Source organism: Homarus americanus, unplaced genomic scaffold (genome assembly GCF_018991925.1).
Source record: "Homarus americanus isolate GMGI-L3 unplaced genomic scaffold, GMGI_Hamer_2.0 scaffold32583, whole genome shotgun sequence".
NCBI classification, from domain to species: domain Eukaryota; kingdom Metazoa; phylum Arthropoda; class Malacostraca; order Decapoda; family Nephropidae; genus Homarus; species Homarus americanus.
Window position 1 is genome coordinate 5,379,065 of NW_024713129.1, and position 15,558 is coordinate 5,394,622.

At 42.8% G+C, this 15,558-nt stretch overlaps 1 protein-coding gene across 1 annotated transcript in view; it reads left to right on the plus strand.

The window, feature by feature from the left end:
• The first annotated feature begins 5,350 nt into the window (after positions 1–5,350).
• LOC121866427 overlaps positions 5,351–15,558 on the plus strand; it is an 80,620-nt gene continuing 70,412 nt past the window's right edge. Inside the window, exon 1 of the mRNA XM_042366092.1 lies at positions 5,351–5,555. The gene's annotated coding sequence lies outside the window, so the exon portion shown is untranslated. The remainder of the gene's footprint in view (positions 5,556–15,558) is intronic.

The following is a 15,558-nucleotide window of genomic DNA, read 5'->3' on the forward strand; positions in this document are numbered from 1 at the left end:
AGGGCAGGAGTAATATACTACCCTGCCCTTTTGATGTAATAGTTTCATTGTCAATAAAGTATTTCAAATTTCAAATTTCAAATTTCTGTGACATCCGTTCTCTTTATGCGCCCAAGGCTATTTACAGCAATAGTTTGTAGTGGCGAAAATATTATTACAATAAATTGAGATATAATACTATTTTACTGGTTTCTTCAGTAGAAACTTTCCTCGCTGTGCTCGTCTGCCTGCCTTACCTGTCTCCATGTTAGACACGTGTTTATAAGCATATCATTAATTATATCGTTATAGTGGTTTGACTGACGTTTTACTCCTACGGAGGTCACACACTGCACTGATCATGGAGATACTCAAGACTCTTTCTCGCAACAATATATTTAGGACAAGTAATCAAGGCATCCGTACCAACACACACCTAGAACAAAACAAATGCCCTCGAACGTAAACGTTGGACCAGCCAGACAGGAGGGAGAGGTTAATGTTGACCAACATACAACATTTTATTTTAACTTTCAGGTATAGAAGCCAGGGCACGAGGTCATGTGTGGCCACCAAGGACGCGTGCCAATAAACCAGAGATAATTATCGTGTGATCTTTAATAGTTGGTTATCAAAAGGCAGAGGAGGGAATAAGGGAAATAAACCTGGCATCTCCAGAGAGACAGCGATGCTATGGCTTAGGCCTTAGGAGATACAAAGCGTCAACGACAAGGGTCTTCTTGTTCTGCACAAATCAAAATCGCTCCTATGAGCAATTACAATGCATTATACTGTATATACACTCAACTGTTCCTGTTGTCTAGGGGATGGATGAAATATGAAAGTAGGATGAATTTCTTTGGATTTTCCACACAGGAAGCACGGGTGAGGCATGCTGCTGTGTACAAACTACTGTAGGCGTTACCGAAGTTGACGTATGCGGTAAACAAACAGACGATATTCTCACCGATACCAACGCCATCTGCCTCAGAGGCCCTTACTACACGCACACCCAAAAGCTCGAGCTTTCCTATCTTTCGTATGTAGTCTTTGATATAGACCCCTGACTAGCAGTTTGGCCGTCCACACGTTTACTGACTCCCCTTCCCTATCCAGTGAGTGGGTGGCTGCTATCCGTGTAGGTAGGGCAATGGCTCCTAGACCCAATCGCCGCCGCAAAGCAGTGCTATTATGTGTTTTGACCGAATCCCTTGTGATAAAAAGCAAGAAGAAGTGTAGACAATGCATACCATGGGTGAAACAGTGGCTCATAGACAGAAATAGAGGAAGCTTAAATCAAATATTAAGTGAACTGAATCTTGGTGAGGCAAATGATGTCAGGCACTACATTTGTATGTCGCCAGACATGTATCATTTCCTATTTGGTAGAGTAACCCCTCAGATTGCAAAGGTTAACACACATGCGAGACTCGATCGGTGCAGGGACACGACTGGAGACTACATTACAGTACCTGGCGAAGGGATGAATTTATGTAGCTCGACTTCTTTGAAGAGACTATCATCTTGAGTTCCTTCTTGTTCTGGCTACGGAGGGTGTTTATTTTTTCTTTACCATGTCAAGCGTGCATTTAGGATTCATTGCTTTAACAGACAGGTAAAGGTCATTATATGCTGTGTGGTTTTCTTATTTCTCTTCTTGTAGGCCTCGCATTTTACCTGTCACAAACAGGGATGATCCCTGTACTTCTCGATTAAATGTAATGTGAGGATTTTTGTCCATTCAAATGGAACCTCATTAACCGATTCCTGTGGCGCAAGAGTAGGGGCAGGAGGGTCAGCGACAACATCCATCCTTGGCTCTGAATGGTAACGTACTGGCGCGCAGTGTGCCGGATGATATGACCATATGAACCTCGTGACATGGTAGACGACATAGTAATATACTAATATACTGTAGGTATAACGGAGAAAACCCGGGAGATTTTCAGGCCATTTTCTCGATAAGTTTGAACATTTAAGTGATATCCCACTGTATTACCCATAACTCGAGACGTCTGGCATCGAGCTGCAGTGTCTGGTGAAACCCTGACTTTTCTGGCCGTCTGGCAAGACTGCGTGTAGCCGTATAGGTGTCAGGTGCCCACGCTCGACTATATCGCTCGCTCACGAACTACCTCGTTCTGGGATGGTGCTTCGGTTGCTCGCGTCTACACGTTCGTATTCCGGGTACTCACCGTTCCATGCTCGAACACCACAGGTGGGAACTGATAGTGTAGACGGGGCTTTACTATCTCCTCCGACCAAGGTGGACCAGAAACAATGGCTCACGACTGGACCTTCCTACAGGATCACAGTTCACTTAATGGAGGAATTATTTCAAACATGAGGGGGTAAAACAGTAAATGTTCTGGAACCTCAAAGATTCTTACGCCATAATTTTCATCTAATTGAAGATGTAAGAGCGTCCCCCAGCTAGCAAAATTACTCGGATATTGCATTAAGATTGTATCTTAAATAAATGTGTTAGCCCCAGTTGGGTTGAAAACTAATACACGAATCTGAAAATATGGACTCAAATAAATTTATTTGATTTACAGTCAACGACGTATTGGAGGTCATTAGCCAGATATTCTCTTTTTTCTTTATACATGGTATAGGGATAATGGTCTGATTAAACGAGTATTACTTCACTAGGCGTTTTGGGAGGGTGGAGGGTAGGGAATAAAAAATGTACATTATCAGTGTTATATTTTGAAATACAGGAAATTTATGATCCGAAGTCAATAAAATTGAACTTGTTTAAGTTGTTTACACCGCATTCTTCCATATATCCTTCATTCTCTCCACAAGTCATTGAACTAAACAAACCATATGATTGTGAAACAAGACTGTTGGGTCAGTGCTGTCTCCCAAAACGACCAGAACATCATTCGTGTTCGTATGCTGGTCTGGGTCATGTTTAAAATAATTTTATCATATTGTGCGTAGCAAAAACTGTAAACATCATCCATTTCCACAACACAATGATTACCATGACCAGCGGTAATGCATGTATCTCTCACTATTGTGTTCAATTCCTGTTTGGGAAATGTGATAGATGTGAGAAGGATTCTGTTACTATAGGAGGGTGGTCAATGTAAAAAATAAATAAATATCCCGCGACGGTGGTGGCGCTAAGTGGCGGCGATGTATAAAACCAAGGATTCTGACTCGGAATCGTTGATAAAACACATTTAGCTTATTGCACCTTGCGGCCACACTAAACGCAAACAGTGTTTGTAAAATGTGTTGGCGACTGTTATCAACAAAATTCAGAGTCCAGTCCACACAAACGTAATATTGTTAGGAACACTGTTGTAAACATGCTGAGCAACAGTTACCAACAGTGTTTACGACAAAGTTGAATATAAGCATGTCTACACTATCGTAAGTTACGATAGTGTAGACATGCTTATATTCAACGATTCGTAACAGTGTTAGGAACATTGTAGATAACTGTTTAGAGTTTAGACTTTTGAGCAAAGCTGGTAACATTGGTAGTAACATTGGTGTAACTGGATCCACACCAGTCGCACATATTTTAGTAACATTGTAGGCAACATTGTCAGTAACGGAGGTGTAGTATTCATATAGTCCACACAGGCAGTGACAGGCAGCCTGTTTAGTTGACTACACGATGTCGGCGAGTGAGGTCGTTATAGCAGCAGCCGCAACAATGATACTGTGAGGTGGAAGTTCAACTCTACAAGATAGACAGGAAAACAAGGACGATCTAACTGATGAGTTAAAACGTGATGATATGGGACTATTACCTGCTCAATTACGCTCCATCACCAGATTTCTTCTTCGCTGCTTTATTTGCCCTTCGTCGGTACTGTCCAATCAATGATTTCGTTTTTATTTCTACCTCTGCTGTCTAAATTTAACATTTGGGCATCTCCTTCCATGCATCCGTCTTTCAAACCGTATTTTTGTATTTACATTCGTGGGATCCCACCAAAATGGATGGGGATGATATACCATAGTTCAATTACCATGAGCATGTTCACTTTACTCCACTACACGTTGACTCAGGTAGACTACGGCACTATCTGCCAGTGCCTCACACCTTCCTCACCTGTAGTCCACACCAGCGCTAACTACCAGTGTTGCCAACATAAACGGCATCATCGGGAGACAATTGTACGTTACCAACACTGTTCCCATTTGTAATGTAGACAACATGTTCGTGAAATCATTTTACTATTGTTGTTAACCGTGTAGCCAACACCCATTACTGACAATGTTTGCATTGAATCCACACCAGTGTAACAATGTTAGTAACATTGTGGAATAACGATGCCATCGTTGTTACACACGCCAGCAATCTACACCAGCTGTTGTCCGCATTGTTTCTAACCTTCTTTCCTCACACAGCCAAACTGTGGAATGCTCTGCCTTCTAATGCATTTCCACACATACAATTTGTCTCGCCTTATAAGATGGTTTTCCGGCATCTTCGTGGTGTAGATTAATACAGTATAACCTTTTCCTTTTCTATTTTTAATTTCTTTGTATTCTTATTTTTCCGCCCCTAGGCCCCGATGTGGGTCAGTGACCTGAGCCCGGGTGGGCTATTCCCCGTAAAAAGAAAAAAAAAAAAGCTTGGTGTGGCCGCACCTTAATACTTGTTACATGACTCATTGTCTTACTAGGGAGAGAAAAACTGTCTTCCCTCTAGGATCAAATTTGATATATTCGAATTCGATGTGATTCGAATGAGGTGTGAGATATGTGTTGTTTACTTGACTAACTCATTCGAACAATTTGCGCCAGAATATGTCCGTTCAGTGTGAGCGGGCCCTAACACTGGACAGAAAAGGCCATAAAAAAGTAGCAGAGAACAGACCAACATCCCAAACGGCTGGTAAGTGGAGAAGTAATACATACAAATATGATTTGTAGAAGACGTGCCAATTGGATCAGGTTATTTGGGTCAAAGTACTGTGCTTAAGTTCATTCGAACAATTAAGTGACTCCATTGCTGTCAGTGAGTAAAGTTGAATTAAAACATCTTCTTTGGAATTTTCAACTAGTTCGAAGCAAAAGCTTCTTACAGAAAACATATTTTGCATAATTTTCATGTGAACGTGTATATATATATATATATATATATATATATATATATATATATATATATATATATATATATATATATATATATATATATATAAATTTTTTAATCGTATTTTGCGTAGTTTATTACGTGTTAGAACGCTAAACCTTCCTATTTAGTTGACATTTTATTTTAAATTAACTTTTATTTCAACTGTTTAAATAGTTCATTTGGTGTTTGAACTTTGAACGTTTCACTCTGATTGTAACCTTTACCATCCGAACACTGAGAAGCGGCTGGGTAACATTTCCCTAACCTCTCTCCTTCTCCCACAGTTTCCCGGACGTGGACGGACGAGTGTTGTGGGGGAGATGGGGATCTACCAGACGATACACCCACTAACCCCACCCATCCGCTCTACACCGCCCACACTGCCCGTGCCGCCCGCAAAACAAGGGACGCCCGCTCCTCCGTTACCCTGGATGATGATCTACAGGAGCTGCTCGCTAGGAACTCCAAGGTAGGTGTCATGGTTCTTTGTTGTGTGGTTTATAATGCAGAATACGGGGTCTCGGAAAGCTGTATACTATACATATTTCACACTGTCTTACACATTTTCGTGGAAATCTCTTGAATACTTGTATTACAACATCAACATTGTTCTTGTTTGTGCGAGACCTCGAACATCAAGTGAGAACATGTTGTTGTTCTTGTAATACAAGCTTTACGCTTTCGCCACCAAAATCTGTAAATTTTTCCGAGACATACTGCTATTTCAAGTAAACAAGAAAGACACTTTCATTATTATTATTATTATTATTATTATTATTATTATTATTATTATTATTTTTACTATTATATTATTATTATTATTATTTTCTGGCAATTTCTCCAGTTCTTCAAAGGCTAGTCCACTTTTGTTGGTGGTTTAATATTGGTGTGTGCATTGCAGGTTATGCATAAAATTTGATCGCCTTGAATATGTTTAAAAGCGTTATTGGATGTGCAGTGGGGAAAACTTTACTTGGAGTATAGCAAATTCACTCCAGTCACGATTTAAACTATTTAGCTCTGTTCTTTTTTTTTAATTTCTGTTCTTTGAGACAAATAAGGCAGCATACCCTGCCCAAATTAATAAGCGAACCGTAAACTAAAACAAATGTGATCGCACTTTAAAAAAAAAAAAAAAGTTAAAGTGGGTCCAGTAGGGTGAGTTTGGACACATTAGCTGTATACTGAGCCTTCGGTAACTGGAGCCTCCGGTACTTGGTATTGCAGCATGACCGACACTGCACTCGACTGTCTCGCCATCCATTTATAAAGTTAGGTACTCATTTATAACTGGGTGGACTGAGGGTACCTCGACATCGAACTAACTCTCTTAGGACAGTAGGCGAGCATTGTATCCACTCAGTCACCGTATTAACTTAACAAACAACATAATCACTGACCCTGCTAGATGTGTTTAGCCTGCTGTACACTACTTTTTTTTAAGGAGGGTTGTTTAAGCATTGAGCAACGAATCGTAATTATTATACCTTTGAGTTTGCGGGAGGTTGTGGAACGATTTGCGTCGTCGTGTCCGTCGCCATTTCTACGTGTGACTTGATGAGGTTGATGGATTTTCTTGAAACTAGGCAGAGGCATGACTCCCGCAACACCTTAGACAGTATGATAATTATAATAGGCATGGCCCAATCATATTGACTAAGGAATTGTGGACGTTAAGGAAACTATATCAAGTTTGACTTAACACACGGTTAAGTTTCATGCAGCATTGGGTTATATGATTATAGAACTTCTGCGTTTAATAACCCGATAAGATACAATCGTTATGGCGACAATGCAGCCTCTCTGTAATAAAGAATTTCAAGGACAAAGAGTTCCAGTTAATGAATTGTCAATGGTTTCCCGGGAAAACAATACAGCCTCAAGGTGTTTCACCCTTAAAGAGGCCCCAGTCTTTTCCACTTTTCCACATTCAGTGTTACCGCTTGCTTGCTTGCTCTCTCAAAAACTGCATATTCAAATTCAAATTTAAATATGTGTGACTGACTGACTGCCTCGAAATCATGTCAATGTTTCCCCTTCATTTGTCCAAAAATGATATTGTGAATAGGGAAACGAGCAAACTTTTCTCCTAAGGCCTGAGACACCAGATCTCGTATCAAACAGAGTGCGTCTGGCATGTCAGACATGAATTCTACAGGAAGCTGCGGGACAAAACATACTGGTTTGGCATCTGGCGTGTGGCATTGTCATCTGGCAAGGTTCATTATGCTGCGTGTTCTATATTTTACCACATTATGCGCGATGTAATTTTGGTGCTCCTTGTCGCGCTGTGTCGGACAAGTTGCTCTAGTTTACCCTCACTGCTATTTTTGTAAATGTTATCACTATTAGATTTTTTATTTTTTATTTTAATGAATTGGATAAAAGGGGTGAGGGTTGAAGATAGAAGTCACAGTGGGTTGTGTTTATAACGTATTTAGGCCTATATACAAACATGATTAAAATAATATATTATCAATTTTTATAGCCGTTACAGACGTATTAAACATCTTAATTATAATCATGAATAATACTCTCTCTCTCTCTCTCTCTCTCTCTCTCTCTCTATATATATATATATATATATATATATATATATATATATATATATATATATATATATATATATATATATCCTCCCTCATCCCGTTGTAATTTCCATTATAATACTTGCACCTTGGCCTGTTTTTGTCGTTTGTAATGATCAGGACCAGTGGCTTGGGTGTTTGTTCCTCGCTGTAATGCGTCGGATCCTTAACATGTTAGAACAGAAAATGATCTCTGAGTTTCTACAAAAAGAGTAGCGAGGTTATTTAAGTTATTTGGCGTGGACTCATTTCAACAGTCGATGTCGTCATAATTAAAGTCCCCCATGATAAGGTGGCGGCGGCTAGGGTTGAGCGTGTTTGCGTTTTCTATTAAGGCTCTTAAGTTCCTTTGTTTAGTAAGCTACAGTTTGGGGATCTGTAGATACTCCCGACAATAAGTAAGTCTCCCCCCGTTGATTTAATTTTACACCACTTGGATTCTTCAAAAACATCCTCTCGCTGTACCCTCGCCTGGCTGGCTCTAAGGTCTTGCCAAGCATAAATAACCACACCTGTTAAGTTTTAAATGCAAGAAAGTGGTTTTCTTACCGTAGAACTCCGATACCTTCACACTGGTTACTCACCCAGGAGATTATGGTGTATCACTACGTAGAATTTCACTCTGCTTCCGGCATTCAATGCGTTGTGTACTTGATAAATGATGATTTTATGAATTCCATTAACTTCCAACATCCATCTAAGTTATTGGTTATACTTATCATAACCAATCAGTCATTACCTTTGATAATAATAATAATAGAGGGGTCACAGATACGGGCAGATAATTGCACTCACGTTTATTTGGCACAATTCCATACACTGGACTTATAATTTACATGGATAGGTCAGTCACTCACATTCACGCCACAGTACCGTAAGTTACTTTTACTTTTATCCTCTTCGCCACTGATCGGCTTGTTAGCCGCTTGGGCGATCGGTCACGTCTCTTTTCATTTATATTCTTCACCAAAAGATCGGCTCGCTAGCCGCCCGGGCAATCGGTCACGTCTCTGTCACGCACTGTTGGCAAATACTGGGCATGCACCGGCTCCTGAATGTACCAATTGTACCTGAACCCGCTCCAGTGTTGGTCAAGTCTTCTCTTGAAAGAGCTCACACTCGGTGCCGTCACAACACTCTCTGGTAGATTGTTCCAAGAGTTTACAACCCTCACTCCGAAAAAGTTTGCCCTCACGGTTTTCTGGACTTGCGGCTTCTTCAATCTTGAGCTGTGACCCCTTGTGGGGCGAACGTCCGCCAGCTCCAAGTAAGGACACTCAACTGAGTAGTGCCCCCTGAGATGCTTATACACCTCAACTAGGTCCCCCTTTGCCCGTCTGTAGTATAAGCTAGGTAAGTTCAGGCGCTCCAATCTCTCAGGGTAGCTGAGGTGCCGAAGTGCAGGCACCAGTCTGGTGGCCCTCCTTTGAACATTTTCAACCAACTGACAGTTATAAGGGAGAGTTTGTCAACCTGGAGAATTAATCGTTTAGATCTATTAGGCCGGCCTGGAGTGCTCTTGTAGCAAACAGGTCCTCACCATTGATCACTTCCTTTACTGGATGTGTTAACTTGTCGCTGGACTTAACAACAATCTCGGGGATTTGCACACAGAGACTCGTAGCACTGTATGGCCCCTGTTCTAAATACGCGGAGCAGGTCTTCTATAACCCTAGGTCTAAAGCCTACTGGCTAAAATGTGGTTTTGAGGCGTGAGATGACCCCTATTTGGGATGGGTTGTGCGGGGGGCCCAGCGCAACCCATGACACGCCCCTCTTGCAAGTTCTTGAGAAAGGTTCGTAAATGAGTCATATCCAGCAATACTGAACTCTCATTCCTCTGGGTCGATGCTCCTGTTCTTGTACGTCACTTCTACAACTCCTACTATAACGGGTTGATGTACCTTCAGTACTGTTTCAAACTCCCCTCTCTCTTATCAAGGAACGTGTCAGTATTAGTGTACTTGACTTTCAAGCCGGAATTTGTTCTCGGTAATATATCTGTTCTTGGTAGTGACTCCCACCCCCCTCTATTCTCAGCAGCTGCAGCATTTGCAAGATACATTGTATTTTGCGGGGGTGGTCAGAGATGCCATTGTTTATATGGCGCTTGCCTCCTCCTGGGTGGGAGGTAGAGAGGGTGGGGGGTGTGCTGCTGCCCCCTGGCTATTTGCTGGCACTATTGCTTCCACCACCCTTCTCCTGGATATAACTCGTGTACACCCGTCCCCGTTCCTCCTCGACTCCTTCCTCCTCTGCTTCAAGCCCTGGAGGAGTTTCTTGTGCTGTTCCCTCTGCATTACCGTGCGAACTGGGTGAATGACTATATTCCGAAATGCCTCACTCCTTGCCAAATTTTTTGCCTGCTTAATAACTTCCCATTTCTTCTCTTCACTCACTAGTGTGATCCTGAGGGGGCGAGGCTTGTCCTCCTGGTCTTGAACTAGCCCCCTCACATCCTGAGGGGGGTGGGTGGCATATTCAGAACCTCCGTACAAATATTCTCAAATTGCAACTTATCGTGGGTTTTCCTACTCCCAGCTTCCTCCGACTGACTGTCCGGGACTCCATAAACTATTACGTTGCTCCTGCGCTGGAAACGTTCCCGTTGTTCCTCCTATCCCCTAACAGTCGGTCTGCTAGTTACCATCTCTTTGACACACTTCTTCAGAGTCCCTAGCTGCTGTAGAACCTGTTCGGATCTTGCATTACTCTCCGCCACCTCCCGTGGCCCTGCTAAGGCCTGAGCATAACTCTTCTTCACTACCCCCTCCATTCTGTCAGCTACTTCCTCAGTCTCATCAAGGATCTCTTTCCCAACTCGCTCTAGTTTGGCAACTAGCAAGGATCCAGCTTCATCTATTTTCGTCCCTAGGTAACTCCTCCGATGGCTTACAATCGCCTCTTTCACTTTCCAGTCAGGGCAATACCAGTAACAGCCTTCATGCTTTACCGCATTATGTATCGTTTTAAACGCTTAATTGCCCAGACCCTCACAATGTACAGTACACCCGACGTCGCCCTGCAGTAGTTGCTTGTCAACAGATTTCCTGGTGACGCTTCAGCCCCAGATTCACTACACCTCATAGCTGTCACTGTTGGGGGGAGGGGCAGACTGTACGGATCTACTCGGCCTTAAGCCCACCAGTTTACTTTTATCCTCTTCACCACTGATCGGCTCGTTAGCCGCTTGGGCGTTCGGTCACGTCTCTGTTACCTTTCTTTTTCTTTTATCCTCTTCACCAAATGATCGGCTCGTTAGCCGCTTGGACGATCGGTCACGTCTCTGTTACGCACTGTTGGCAAGTACTGGGCATGCACCGGCTCCTGAATGTACCTGAACCTGCTCCAGTTTTGGTCAAGTCTGGTCTTGAAAGAGCTCACACTCAGTGCCGTCACAACACTCACTGGTAGATTGTTCCAGGAGCTCACAACTCTCACTCCGAAAAAGTTTGCCCTCACAGTTTTCTGGGCCTGCGGCTTCTTCAATCTTGAGCTGTGACCCCTTTTAGGGAGAGCGTCCGCCAGCTCCAAGTAAGAACACTCAACTGAGTAGTGCCCCTTGAGATGCCTCAACACCTCAACTAGGTCCCCCCTTGCCCGTCTGTAGTATAAGCTAGGCAAGTTCAGGCGCTCCAATCTCTCAGGGTAGTTGAGGTGCCGAAGTGCAGGCACCAGTCTGGTGGCCCTCCTTTGAACATTTTCAACCAACTGACAGTCCCTAGCATATCTCGGGGACCTAGCGGGGTGACAGTACTTCAGATGGGGAAGCACTTTACTCTTGAAGATCGTTTCGAGGGACGGACCGTTTAGATATCTGAATGACCTTCTTATAAGACCCAATAATTTATTTGCCTGATTTACCTTCCTCTCGCAATGGCCCGAGAACTTTAGCTCATTTTCAGCATACACACCTAGGTCCTTCTCACATTGTCTCAAATAGTGCAGTTTCTTAATCCCGTTGGGATATATGATACGCCTCCTTACCGTTGGTACGCCCCAGGTGCATCCTCTTACACTTCGTGACACTGAATCTCGGCAGCCATTTCTTCGCCCATTCTTGGAGCTCACAGAGATCCTTCTGCAGCTCTTCACAGTCCGCATGGTTCTTGATTTCCCGAAATAGCTTGGCGTCATCGGCAAACATTTTTATGAAGGAGTGTACAACGTCAGGCATGTTATTTATGAAACAAACAAACAGCGGGTCCAATACAATGCCCTGTGGTACCCCGCTTGTGATAGGTACAGATGATGATTTCGTGCCATTGATCACCACACACTTCTTGCGGTTATGTAGAAAGTCTTCTATCCACTCTAGGACATTAACCCCGAATCCCGTACCCTTCCAGTTTGATTTTCAGCCTTTCGTGGGGTACACTGTCGAAAGCCTTGGCAAAATCTAGGTATATATATTGTCGATATAACCACCCAGTTCCAGAATATGGGTCCAAATATCCAATACCTTGAGCAATTTTGTTAAGCAGGAGCGCCCCGGTATAAAACCGTGCCGGCAATCCTTTCCAAGGTTGTTTCGTAGTAGATGTTCCATCGCGGCATCTCTGATAATACTCTCAAGTACTTTACACATTATGCTGGTCAGGCTCACCGGTCTATAGTTGTTCGTGGAGCGACGATCGCCCTTCTTGAAGATAGGACTCACATAAGCCACTTTCCAATCACTGGGGACCTTTTGTTCATCCAGGCATTTACAAAACAGGATCTTCAGGGGCTCAGCAAGCTCGTTGCTCAACTCTCCTAGCACTCTAGGATGCACCATGTCAGGGCCGGGACTCTTATGGACCTTTAGCTTTGACAGTTTATTTCTAATACCCTCTTCTGTGAACACAATGTGGGTCAGTGCTGTGTCGAACCGTCTGTCCTCAAACGCAGGAAGGTTAATCGCATCAGAATATGCATAACTACCATCTTCAAGCCTCAGGTCTGATACTCCTACTCGCGTTTTTAATTTTGACTTTGCATAGCGGTAAAACGCCTTTGGGTTTGACTTGACTTCGCTTGCATCCAGCCTCTGGAGCTCCTTTTAAGCCATTCTACACTCTACCTTTGCTTGGTTTTTGGCTCTTGCATACATCCTCTTGTCCTGCTCATCGTTTGACCCAACCCACGTCTTGAATTTCTGGGTTTTCTTCTTAACTTTGTTGACCGCCGCGTGGTTCATGTGTAGGTATCCCGTCATATTCCAAGAGGCACTGGGTTTGGTCTTTGGTATATATTTATCAATCAAATGGGTCACTTTACTAGTTATGATATCCAGCGTAGTGTCTGTGTTCTTGTGCCTTCATGAGTCAGGCCATTGGATACCCCTCATCTCTTCCCTCATCCCGTTGTAATTTCCCGTGTAATATTTGCACCTTTGCCTGGTCTTATCTTGAACTAGGTAACAGTTAAATTTGAATGACAACACTATATGGTGACTGGTGCCAACTGGGGCAAGGTATTCCAGTTTGGCCACCATACCCTCCTTATTTGTTATGATGAGGTCTAGTGGCTTGGGTGTTTGCTCCCCTCTGTAATGTGTCGGGTCTCTAACATGTTGGAACAGAAAATTATCTCTCAGAGTTTCTACAAAAAGACTAGTAGGGTTGTTCAAGTCATTTGGGGTGGACTCGTTTGTCCAGTCGATGTTGCCATAGTTAAAGTCCCCCATGATAAGGAGGTGGCTAGGGTTGAGCATCGCCGCATTGTTTATTAAGGCTCTTAACTTCCTTTGATTTAGTGGGCCACAGTTTGGGGATCTGTAGATACACCCGACGATAAGTAATTCCCCTCCCTTTAATTTAATTTTACACCACTTGGACTCCTCAAAAACATCCTGTACCCTCGCCTGGCGTGCTTGGTCTTGCCTAACATAGATAACCACACCCCTTTTGCAAGCTTCTTGAGAAAGGTTCGTAAATGAGTCATATCCAGCAATACTTAAAAAATAAAATAAAAAAGGTAAATAATACGACTTGGTTACTGCCGGCAGTGGTGCCTGATTGCTTGCCAAAGCTGAGGCTATTCCTCCAATCAGTAGAGAGTGATTTTCAATATTCAATCGTGAATAACGTTAAAAATCCAAAGTCGATTTACACATTCACATCACTAAGACGATCTTCATGCTTTTACGTAATCACTGTCCAATTTTCGCCGCTCAACAACGAAGGCCCGAATGCCAACACGCTTTGTTACAGATGCGACACGACACGACCCGCAATACATCCAAATATACAAGAAAATTTCCCTAAAATTGCCAGTATAACTGCTGCTTGGAATCGAAGGTAATCAAAACCGCTTACAAATATTATAATACAAAATGATGCCTCGGTATAACAATATTATTTACCAAGCACGTAAATGTGGTTTGTTAACGGTTATATTTGTATAGTGTATTTGCTGCAGTATATGTAGAGAGAGATCACAACAGCAGCTTGACTCCCAAATAACTATACACATATCTTGGTTTCTAGTATTCATGATCTCGTGAGTTTCATTATCCTTTGGGAATCAAAACCGACATACCAGGACATTTTAAAAATAATTACACCCGTTTATGATCACAGAAAATAGTTACTGGCATTGTTTACGTAAGCGATTGTTTCGTGTTTATGGCGGCAACAGTGAACAGATGCTTATTATTAAGTGAGCTCATTATTGGTTATGTTAACACGATAAAAACGGAGACGGGCTCAATCACGGCCTTAAGCGAAGCGACTGATGATTATTGGGCTTGTGAACTTGTAGGGGGGCTGTTTTGGCGAGTCAAGTTAAAGAATCGCTCACCATTTGGGCTAGATTCGGATAGATTATTTGGTTTAGGTAAAGCTTATTCAAGCTCCCTGGGACTTACTGTTACAGCTGGTTTGGCAGGGGACTACAATTATTTCTTTTGCGACTAGCACTCATGATGCATACTTGTCCCAATAATTCGGGAGGCGTGTGAATCCATGCTGATAGCAGTCCACGCTCAGTGGATGTAAACAAAAGCCAAATGAAATACCTGTATTATCTGTAACTTTCATTTATATGCATAAACTATATTCTGATAATATATATACATAAAAATAACTTAAAATTGTTTTCTAATATCTTGTTTTAATAAAACCATTACCTTTCAATTATAAAAACAAAACAAAACAAAACTCAGTTGGACCGAAATGCAGTCAAAACGTGCCCGAGAACCGTACTTTCCATTTTATTTAAATCTCAGTTTTCAGGCGAAAAATCTGGCCGAAAAGTGCGGTATCGCCGTTTTTCTCCCGGTGAATGAGAAGTTTTGCCCCATGTGAAATCCAAGGTTAATGAGACGAGTCGTGAGGTGCTACAGCAATGTGTGTGTGTGTGTGTGTTCGCACACAGGATGGTGAAATGCGTCTAGTGTGGCAGCATTATACTGTATTAAGTATTAAAGTGCAAGCACTGATTGCTCCCTCCCGCTTTCAGCTACCACCGTTGGCTAGCCCTAGTGGCGAAGAGGGAAGCAACTTGCATAAGTACATAGCCTCTTCACCATGAAGACTCCTGCTGTGCCTCCTCGTGGCAACACACAGTAACTGGGTGCCTAGTGAGCCCAGGTTAGAGATGGCCTACCAGCCTCCTCCACTCTCTCCTGGAGAATATATGGGAAAAGGAGGAAATCCCCCAAGCTCTTAGAGACGCTTCCATTGTTGATGTTTATAAGAACAAGGGAGACCGGTCAGACTGTGGCAACTACCGCGGGATCTCGCTGCTGTCCTTAGCTGACAAGATTATCATAGTCCTCCTAAACAGACTTCTTCCTGAGGTGGAAAACTCCCTCCCAAAATCTCAATGTGGGCTTAGAGTAGTTTAGACCATCACGTGGCACCACTGACATGATCTTTGCTGCCCGTCAGATACAGGAAA